The following is a 10,517-nucleotide window of genomic DNA, read 5'->3' on the forward strand; positions in this document are numbered from 1 at the left end:
CCATTTCATTTTGAAAAGATCTATAACAAAAAAAAAAAAAACTTTGCGAGTTACTGGCTCGATTCTCCTCCAAAACGTAGATCCAAACATAAACCAATGTGATTTCCTTGTTCTTACTCCCATGGTTGTGGTGGAGCATACAGGAAAGTGGAAACCATTTGGGTCCATTTAAGGTGATAATATGAAAAGGAAAATGTAGGTTAAAATAAATAGAGAATAAAATAGATGGTGGTGTAAAAATGTTTAAAGTTTAATAGGTATTTATAGAGGATAAAAGTATGAAAGATAGATAGATAGATGTAGAGAGAGAGAGAGAGAGAGAGAGATGGTCAAGCCATGGCACGAGTAGCATTTGCGAGGACCGGAGAACAATCAAAACATTGGTGATGCGGTGAGTTTGTCTGATACGGATTAAAGATTTCTAATGGTTCGTGGTATCAGAAGCCCTAGAGAGAAGAAAATCAGTGATATGTTTAAGGACGGTGGCGTCAAGGCACTATGCATTATGATGTTATTAGCGGGGATGGCGATGACGGTGGTGGTGGTCATAGGCAGTAACCAATGATGGTGGTAGTGATGACATGGTGGCGATGGAAATGACAGGGTTTATGGAGCGGCTAAGGTAGAATTCGATTAGGGTTTCTTTTATAGAGGATGATGATAATAGCGGGATAATTCCCTGTCTCCTTCCATTAACAGTAAAGGGTATAAATATGCAAAGTGATGGGTCATCCTCAAGAGGGGCCGAATATACAACACAAGTACATAATGGGCTAGACAAGGTATAATACTTATACAATGTACACTAATATGCCCCCATAATTTGAACGGGAGGAGGATAGATGCTTAAACTGTTGTGAAACTTCGAGAAAAGTGGAAATGGAAGCCCCTTGGTGAAGATGTATGTGTATTGAAATCGAGAGGGAACATGAAGAACACGAACGTGACCGATAGCGACTTTGTCCCGGCCAAAGTGGATGTCAAGCTCTATGTGTTTGGTACGTTGATGTTGAACCGGGTTTCCAGACATATATATGGCACTGATGTTGTCGCAGTAGACAAGTGTAGCCGAGCGCGGAGACGAGTGAAGTTCTCGGAGAAGGTTGCAGAGCCAATTCGTCTCGGCTACAACATTTGCTAGACCCCAATATTCTGCTTCGGCACTGGACCGTGATACCATGTTTTGTCACTCCAAAGACCAGGAGACTAGGTTATCACCGATAAAAACGCAGTAGCCTGATGTAGATCGACGGGTCGTAGGGCATCCGTACCAATCAACATCAGAGTAAGTTGTGAGAGTAGATGCAGAAGAGGCATATAATTTTAAGTCATGATCTAGAGTACCACGAAGGTAACGAAGAATGTGTTTGAGAGTGTAACATCCCGATGATGAGGTATTTTCAATTTTAACCCTATGTATGAAGGAATATTGCATTTAGACCATTGTGCTTGAGAAAGATTGCAAAAATGACACATAGTGGCATTTTGGTGATTTAGCCAAAGTGTTAGTACGTTGGGCGTACGTTGTGTAGGTTGGGCATACTAGGGTGGACCCTAGTACGCTGCGCGTACACCGTGTACGCAGGGTATACCTGATAAAACCTTAAACCCTAATTTTTAGGGTTTGGTCCATATATAAGCATCATTATCACCTCATTTCTCATTCCCTCATCAGCCTCCACCTGGAAAAAAAAAAAAAAAAAAAAAAAAAAAAAAAAAAAGTCCCTCTAGCTAACCCTAAGTGAGAAGAGTGCATCTTGAGCTCATCTTTGTGTTTTGGTGACATTCTTGAAGAAGAAGAAGAAGGTGGTAGGAAGACCTTGAAGCTTGGAAGCAACTTAGATCTAGGATTCTCTCCTTGCTAGCAACCTCCGGGAGGTAAAAAGCTCCTTGCTTTATCATCTTATCTTGTAGATCTAGCCATTTCTTCATTTAGGGTGTTTTTGGTCTCAACTATGATGATTCTTGAGCATGGCATGCTCTTAATTGAATAAGTCGTCCTTTCAGACCTAATGAGGGGTCTTGAGTCATAAAAATGTGGTCTTGATGCTTAGTTTTTCCCTATGCATGCTTTAGAAGGTCTTAAGTGATGGGTTTTGAGCATTACAACATTCCTATGGTGCACATGCAACCCTAATGCTTTGGATCTAGGTTTTTCTCAAGTTATACATGCAAATCAATTATCCAAAGCAAAACCCTAGATCTAGCATACATAATTTCGAAATTCATAAATATAAAAGGGTTGGAAGATTACCTCACTTGTTATATTGTAATAACAAGAGCAATCATTGACTCTTGAAAGCTTAGTGCCCCAGGTGTTGCACCTCTAATGGAGTCACAAACACTCAACACAACAAGGATAACTTGGAGAGATGATGAAGTCGACCAAGTCCTCTTAGAATCACATGGGGGTTGAAATCCTTAGGGTTCAGGAGGTTTATATATGGCTATGTTGCTTAACCTTTAAGCTGGACTTGAATAAGGAAACCCTAGTTCCTAACTTAAGCCCAACGCAACCCATAGACCTCCTTGGTAGGGATGAGCATATGGACCGGGAAAACGGTCGGGCTGGGACCGATACTATAATTTCGTCAATTTTTGGAACCGGGACCCGGTAAGAACCGGTTGTTGGAACCGGCCGAAAATCGGGAACCGAACCGGATAACTCACTCAAATTTTGAAAGTTGCATAACTCACTCAATTTAACTTTTTTTTGACCTGAATCTTTTTCCTACATGTAGATTATGATTTTTAGTTAAGTTTAGACTATAAACACGCTTGATTTGGTTAAAAATTGAATGAGTTACAAGCTCCGCAAAGAAGGGTGTCAAATCAAATTTTTTTTATGTTTCAGCAATTAAATGTAATCTGACTTTGTTGTTAAAATGTGCATAACTCATTCAATTTAACTTGTTTTGGCCTGAATCTTTTTCCTACATGTTGATTAGGATTTGTATTTAAGTTTAGACTATAAAAACGCTTGATTTTGTTAAAAATTGAATGAGTTACAAGCCCCATAAGGAAGCGTGTCAAATCAGATTTTTTTTTATGTTTCAACAATTAAATATAATCTGACTTTGTTGTTCAAATATGCATAACTCACTCAATTTAACTTTTTATGACCCGAATCCTTTTCCTACATGTAGATTAGGATTTTTAGTTAAGTTTAGACTATAAAAACTCTTGATTTGGTTAAAAATTGAATGAGTTACAAGCCCCGCAAGGAAGGGTGTCAAATCAGAATTTTTTTATGATTCAACAATTAAACATAATCTGACTTTGTTGTTCAAAAGTGCATAACTCACTCAATTTAACTTGTTTTGACCTGAATCTTTTTCCTACATGTATATTAGGGTTTGTAATTAAGTTTAGACTATAAAAACGCTTGATTTGGTTAAAAATTGAATGAGTTACAAGCCCCGCAAGGAAGGGTGTCAAATCAGAATTTTTTTTATGTTACAGAAATTAAACGTAATCTGACTTTGTTGTTCAAATGTGCATAACTCATTCAATTTAAGTTTCTTTGACCTGAATCTTTTTCCTACACTTAGTTTAGGTTTTATAGTTTAGTTTAGACTATAAAAACGGTTGATTTGGTTAAAAACTGAATGAGTTACAAGCCCCGCATGGAAGCGTGTCAAATCAAACCGGTTCCAAAATCGAAAACCCAGCAAAAACCGGACCCGGAACCGGAACTAAAAGAACCGGAACCGGTAGAACCGTCGAGCCGGTTCGGTTCTTGATTTTGGCCGAAGTCGGTTCCCGGGTCGGGTCCGAGTCGGGCCGGTTCGGTCTGTTTGCTCATGCCTACTCCTTGGTAAGCCCTTGGACGAAATCTTATGGGGTAATCCATAAATTTCGTCCACTCCACTTACAATGAGTCCTAAGCCTAGTTTGTAACGCCCGTAGATCAGGGCTAGTCAATTTAGAGACGATAAGCGTCAAAAATGACTTTTTGATAGAAGATTATTTAGGATGAATAATCCTAACTAAGTTGTATTATATGTTATAAGGTTTCCATGCATATAAAGAACGCCAAAATCCGAGTTATAACGAAGAAGTTATGACTTGTTGAAGTTTCGCGACAAAACCGGCACAACGCTGAATGACGTAAAAAGTGAATTTACGTTAGAGTGATATTTAGCCTTAGTGATCTAAACGAGAATTGAAGATCTCGTTGTTAGTAGCGAAACGACGAAAAGTTAGGCAAGAACGGACGTCAAACGAAGAAGTTATGAATTTATAACGAAATTTTCTGTCCCGGCCTATTAAAAATAAATAATAAAAATAAAAGTCAAAATTAGCCAACGGAGTCTAAACGAAAGTCGTAGAGCGTAGTCTCACCTACGCGTGGATATAAAGAACGTCGAAAACGAAGTTCGTATGAAGAAGATATGAATTTTCGAAGTTTATTAAATAATTAATAATTAAATTTAATTATTAAATCCGGCATTATCCGAAGATGAGTCATCGGACTCATCCGAAGTACGCCCAGCGTACAGCGAAGCATGACACGCCTCGCACTCGAGTTCTTCGGATACGTAAGCAATAACGATTTCGGACCAGTACGCCCCGCGTACTCCGAGGCTCCAGCCTCCTATAAATAGGATGCGAGGGCAGCCGGCTCATTTGCTCTTTTTCTCTCTTCTCTCTCCCTTTTTGCATCGTTTTGCGTGCCCGAAGTGTCCCGAAGCCTCGGTATCAGTCCCGAGTCCCGAAGCAAGATCTGAAGCCCTGAGAATCTCGAAGAGCGTGATTCCCGAGCCGAAGCTCTACCCGCATGAAGTTCGATTTTTGTGGAGATCTTCCAGATCTACCGAAGAATACTACTTCTACAAGCCGTAGTGTTGTCCGATCATCTTCTAATCAAGTGAGTGTATACTACCTTTCATAAACACGATAATAATACAAGTATGGTTGAGTGTATTAAGTATATTGTTGTTTATATGTGTGAGGGTGTAGTTACTTTCTTCTAACACATAAATATGAAGTATTTGCTATGAAATACGTGCTATGTGTTTATATGTTATTTGTCTATTTGAGATGGGCATGGAAATTGGAGTTTTATATAGGTGTTAAATGATTTAAACTGTGTAAGTATTTATATCTACAAAATTGTTGGGTAGAACTTGGGTAGATGGGATAGTTGGTGACTATGGAGGTAGCGCTTGTTGAGTAAACCTTGGCGACTATGAAGTTAGCGCTTGTTGAGTAAACCTTGGCGACTATGGAGTTAGCGCTTGTTAAGTGAACCTTGGTGACTATGGAGTTAGCGCCTGATAACTATGGATTTAGTACTTGATAAATAAACTTTGGCAACAATGGAATTCGTGCCAATTCCTTACGAATAAATGAATGAAGGATAGTTGATTCTTAGGGTGAAACCCTAAGAAGATAATGGGGATGGGTAATTGGGTTGATTGTTTGCTGATTAAATATAATAATTATATTAATGTGGGTTGAAAACCCTATATGCTCACCAGGCTCCCAAGCCTGACCCACTCAGTTTTCTTTTCATTACAGGTAATGGGACAAGGGTATAAGTTGGCGGACTTGACGGGAAATCTTGGATTATAGATCAGTAGTCATAAATAACTATTGTAAGGTCTATTTTATATTGTTTATGCTTTTGGTCTGTATCGAACATGACATCCCAAGGTTTTATTATTTAATGAAAATACATTCTCTTTGAGAAATGTTTGGATAAATGGTTATCATATTTTTGTTTTTGGGAACAAATTCCGCAACAGTTTTCTTTAAACGATTACTCTGATTTTAAAAACAAAGCATAAACAAATCGGTCTTTTTTGGCCGTGAAATTGGGGATGTCACATAGTTTCACAACTATCAATGATTTGCAAAACAACCCCTCCATTATTAATCAACTCATTTTAATCCCAAAATTAACATCAAATTAATTTCTGATTAATTACTAATTAATAATATGATTTCCAAATAATATATTAATCTTAAAATATATTAATAAAATCATTCTGAGTGCCAATTTATTATTCATATAATAAATCATACTCTCTATCTCTCATCAAATCAAGTACACACCAAATATAATTATGGGTTTAGACACTGAATCCAACATTAAGATGTTAAGAAGTTGGGATTTTGTGCATTAAGCACTTCTTAGGTATGCAAAGTCATAAAGTTGGAAACTTTATGACTCTTAATGGTATTTTGGCCTTGGATCTACATTTGGAAGTAATAAGTCGCAACTACATGATCTCGGTCAAGGCTCGAGTACGCCCCGCATACGAGGCCTGAGTTGACTCGTTGACTTTGACCTTTGACCAGAGTTTGACCAAATTGGCCTAAGGGTATTTTGGGTATTTGAGCTGTTAATTAAAGATTAGGTTCTTGGTTTTTGTTAGGTGATCGTTGAGCCGATTTCTAGAGCAAAGTTTTATTTAGTTTGCATTCTGACTGAGAGACGAGTTTCCTTACTATTCTTATGGGTCGAAGGCACCAATGACGGCCCCTTTAATTATGTATCTTGGTATATAGGATATTATTATACGTTAGTGATTTTTTAGATTTGTACGCTAGTCTGTTAACTGGTTATATGATTATCTGTTGCTAGATATATGTTAATCGTTATGTATATGTCGACATGGTATGGTGGGGTTAAGACTATATTGCATTGTGCTATCAATCAACAGACCGGGGCATTCCATCCGAAAGGTTTTTGGTCGGGGGTGATCCAACCAGGAGGTTTTGGACCTATTATGTATGGGACAAGCCAAAGGAAAGGTTGTGGGCTGGGACATTCCAACCGAAAGGTTGTGGACCGGGGGTAATCCAACCAGGAGGTTGTGGACCCGTTATTGTGACATCCCCATTTTCACGGCCAGAAAAGACCGATTTTTTTTATGCTTTATAAAAATCAGAGTATCTCTTTTAATAAAAAGGTTGCGGAATTTGTTCCCAGTAAAACATTATAAATATGTTATCAAAGCATTTCCGAAAAAAAGTATTTTTATGTATTTTAAAACATTTAGGATGTCATTGTCAATACAGAAACATAAGCATAAATAGAACTTACATTTATTATCACTAGTGATTTATATCTCCTTAATCTCTCAGTGTAATGTGACTTCATATCGACATCTGTAATATAAATAAACTGAGTGGGTCAGGTTGGGAAACCTGATGAGTACATAGGGTTTTCAACCCACAATAATATAATTATTATATTTAAACCTCAAACAATCAACCCAATTACCCATCCCCATTATCTTCTTTACTCTTAAGGGTCTACCCTAAGAATCAACTATTCCTCGTTTATTCATTCCTAAGGATCATCCTAAGGAATCGGCATGAAGTCCATCGTTGCCATGGTTTACACAACGGGCACTAAGTCTGCATAGTCGTCAGGGTTTAGGCATCAAGTCTGCATGATCACCAAGGTTTAGGCATCAAGTCCGCATGATCACCAGGGTTTAGGCATCAAATATGCATGATCACCAAGGTTTAGAGTACACCAGGTGAACACATCATTCACAACACTTATAGGTTGCGAGTCTGCTAGTGTTCCACTGGACTGTCTAGAATAGTCCGTGGTTGTCATCCATACTCTGCTGAATGACGAGGCCATCGTTTGGGAAAAGGCTTCTCACAGCGTCCACCTTTCACCCTCACCTAGTGGTCTATAACACCTCTCAACTCATCATCCAACTCATATTACATCTACCCATGTTTTACCCCAACATTATCGTAGATATAAAATACATATACAGTTTAAATCATTTAAAACATGTATAAAATCGTTCATCCAGCATAGACAGCAAGTATTCACATAATATGCACACATAGCACGTAGTTTTTTATAAAATACTTCATATCTATGTGTAAGATGAAGTAACCATGCACTCACTTGATACGGTGGTGACCCGGTCCTCGAACAGTACTTCGTAACTCTTAAAACAATTTTCCTCGGCAAAAACCTAGTATCATTACCACTAGGGTTTAGTTTAATATTCACCGAGACTAATTTAATAGTCTAGCTATTATTATTATTATATAAGCGTTAAACAACACTATATAACTCATAATAATAGCTCAAATAATTATTTTAAGGAACTAATAACATTACTATAATTATTCGAAAGCTATATTAAAAATTGTGTAAGCGTAGCTCACTTACAGCGGATTTTAAAGAAAACCGGGTTTCGCTTGGAGCAGCGTTTTGAAACCAAAAGACCCTTTTTCTTAGGACTCCGGGAGCCTCGGGGCTTCCCTCGGGTGCTAGGGGGTTTATCTAGGGTTTAGGGGGGTTAGGAGCCTTAGAGAGAGAAACTAGCGAGAGAAAGAAGTGAGAATGGAGTGATTTCCTCAGCAGCCTTCGCAGCCCTTTTATAGGCGCCAACCTCGGACTACGTTGCGCGTTCGAAAGGGCTACGTTGGGCGTAGTTTCGGATAAGATGCGAGGTGTCGATCACCGGGTGGTGTGACGTGGAGCTTGTTGGGCCAAGGAGTGTGAGGCATACGCGGCGTGCTCCGAGCTTCGTACGCAGGGCGTAATGCGAGGACAGGTGTCTCCATCCGAAGCGACTCCGTGTTCAGCAAGCGACGGCCCTGATTGAGCCACATCATCACCTCTCAACAGATTTCGCAAATTCACACTCCGACTTCTAAAAATCATAACTTTCATATAAGAGCTCCGTTTTTGACATTCTTTATATCCATGCGTAGGCGGGAACGTACTCTACAATTTTCGTTTAGACTTCGTCGGCTAATTTTGACTTTATTTTAAAAGTTATTTTATTTAACAGGCCGGGACAGGATTGGTCCGTTAAATATCCATAACTCCTTCATCCGACGTCCGTTTTTGTCCATCTTTTTATCGTTACGCTACTTTTAACGAGATCTTCGATTATTATTTAGGTTATGTTGGCTAAAAACCGCTCGATCTAATATTCGAACTTTGGGCTGTACACTACTAAGTCGAAACTTCGAAAAATCATAACTTCCTCATACGAAATCATATTTGGGCGTTCTTTTTATGGACGCTCTCGGTTTAATGTTTTCTACGACTTTTGTTTAAATCACTAAGGCTAAAACTCGCTCTATCATAAATTCACTATTTACGCTTCCCGGTGCCGTGTCGGTTTTGTCGTAAAACTTCGACGGGTCATAACTTCTTTGTTATAACTCGGATTTCGGCGTTCTTTATATGTACGGAAACCTTGTGACATATTCTACAACTTGGTTAAGATTATTTATTCTAAATAATCTTTTGTCGAAAAGTCTTTTTCGACCCCTATTATCTCTAAATTGACTAGCCCGGATCTACGGGCGTTACAGTTATCTGTTTGATTATATGTTTGTGTGGTGGTACTTTGTGGAAAATCACTCAGATTTGGCTTATAGTTTTAGTTTATGGTTTCAGGTACTTCCTGGGATCATGGGAAGGCGAATGCGTGATCGTACATAGCTTCTTATTTTTATGTCTTTGGGTCCTAGGAAAACTCTTAATTGAAATAATGCTTTTGAAACAATGACTCTTTTTGTAAAAAATAAAGATTCAAGGTTGGTTTTGAAAATTTTAAATTTATGGTGATTTTAATTTTTGGGATGTTACAAGTTGGTATCAGAGCCTTGGTTTGAGAGAATTAGATGAGCATTCGTGTGAATCCATACTCAAACTAGGGAGCTGCAAAAGCTTTTAAACTGATTTTCAAAAAAAAATGTTGTTTTCAAAAATAAACAAGGAAGGATGCGATGTGTACGATCATGGGAGCAAAAAAGTATGCACCAAATTACCCACACTGTTATTCATTATTATGTTTATGATAAAACAGCATGCTAGTGATAAGCTAGGGATCTTCAGGAAATGCATGATAGAATTGTCTGATAATTGATGCTTGATAGCCAAGGGTTTCTTTCTTGTGTGGAATCGACATCATTACTATAGTTTCTTAATGCATGCATCATAGTTCTACATAACTAAGATTCTATATCCTGAGAATGTTTGGTTTAGCCTTATTTTATGTTCTTGTTTTAGGAAGGGCTTAAGGTAGAATCAGGTATTCAAATGTCTATCGGATCCAGTGTTATGTATGATTAGCATACACGAGTGTTTCAGGGATGGTGCTAGGGTTTAATTATCAAACACAAGAAACATCAATATCTAATATCCATAAATCGAAATCGACACTTTAAGATTTGGTCCATCTTCATCAAACAGAAGTATAAAGTTTTTAGCCTCTCATAGTAACAGAAAAACACACAAAATCCATGCAAATTAGACTAGACATAAGTATATTTAGCAAACCTAGTGTTCGGATATTTATAGTTGCCATTTATCCGATCACCACGTCGTGGTTGAAAGGCACCACGTCGTGGTCTTTATGCATATCCAATATTCTCCAAGTCAGCTCATTGGTCGAGAATCTTTCATTTACCACATCATCGTGGATGATCACTACGTCGTGGTCTGCTGTCTTCAAGTCTATTTTTTTTCTTCTTTTTGTTCTAGCTCCCGTTTTCCTACTTCCAGCTCTTGT

Source organism: Lactuca sativa, chromosome 5 (assembly GCF_002870075.4).
Source record: "Lactuca sativa cultivar Salinas chromosome 5, Lsat_Salinas_v11, whole genome shotgun sequence".
NCBI lineage: Eukaryota > Viridiplantae > Streptophyta > Magnoliopsida > Asterales > Asteraceae > Lactuca > Lactuca sativa.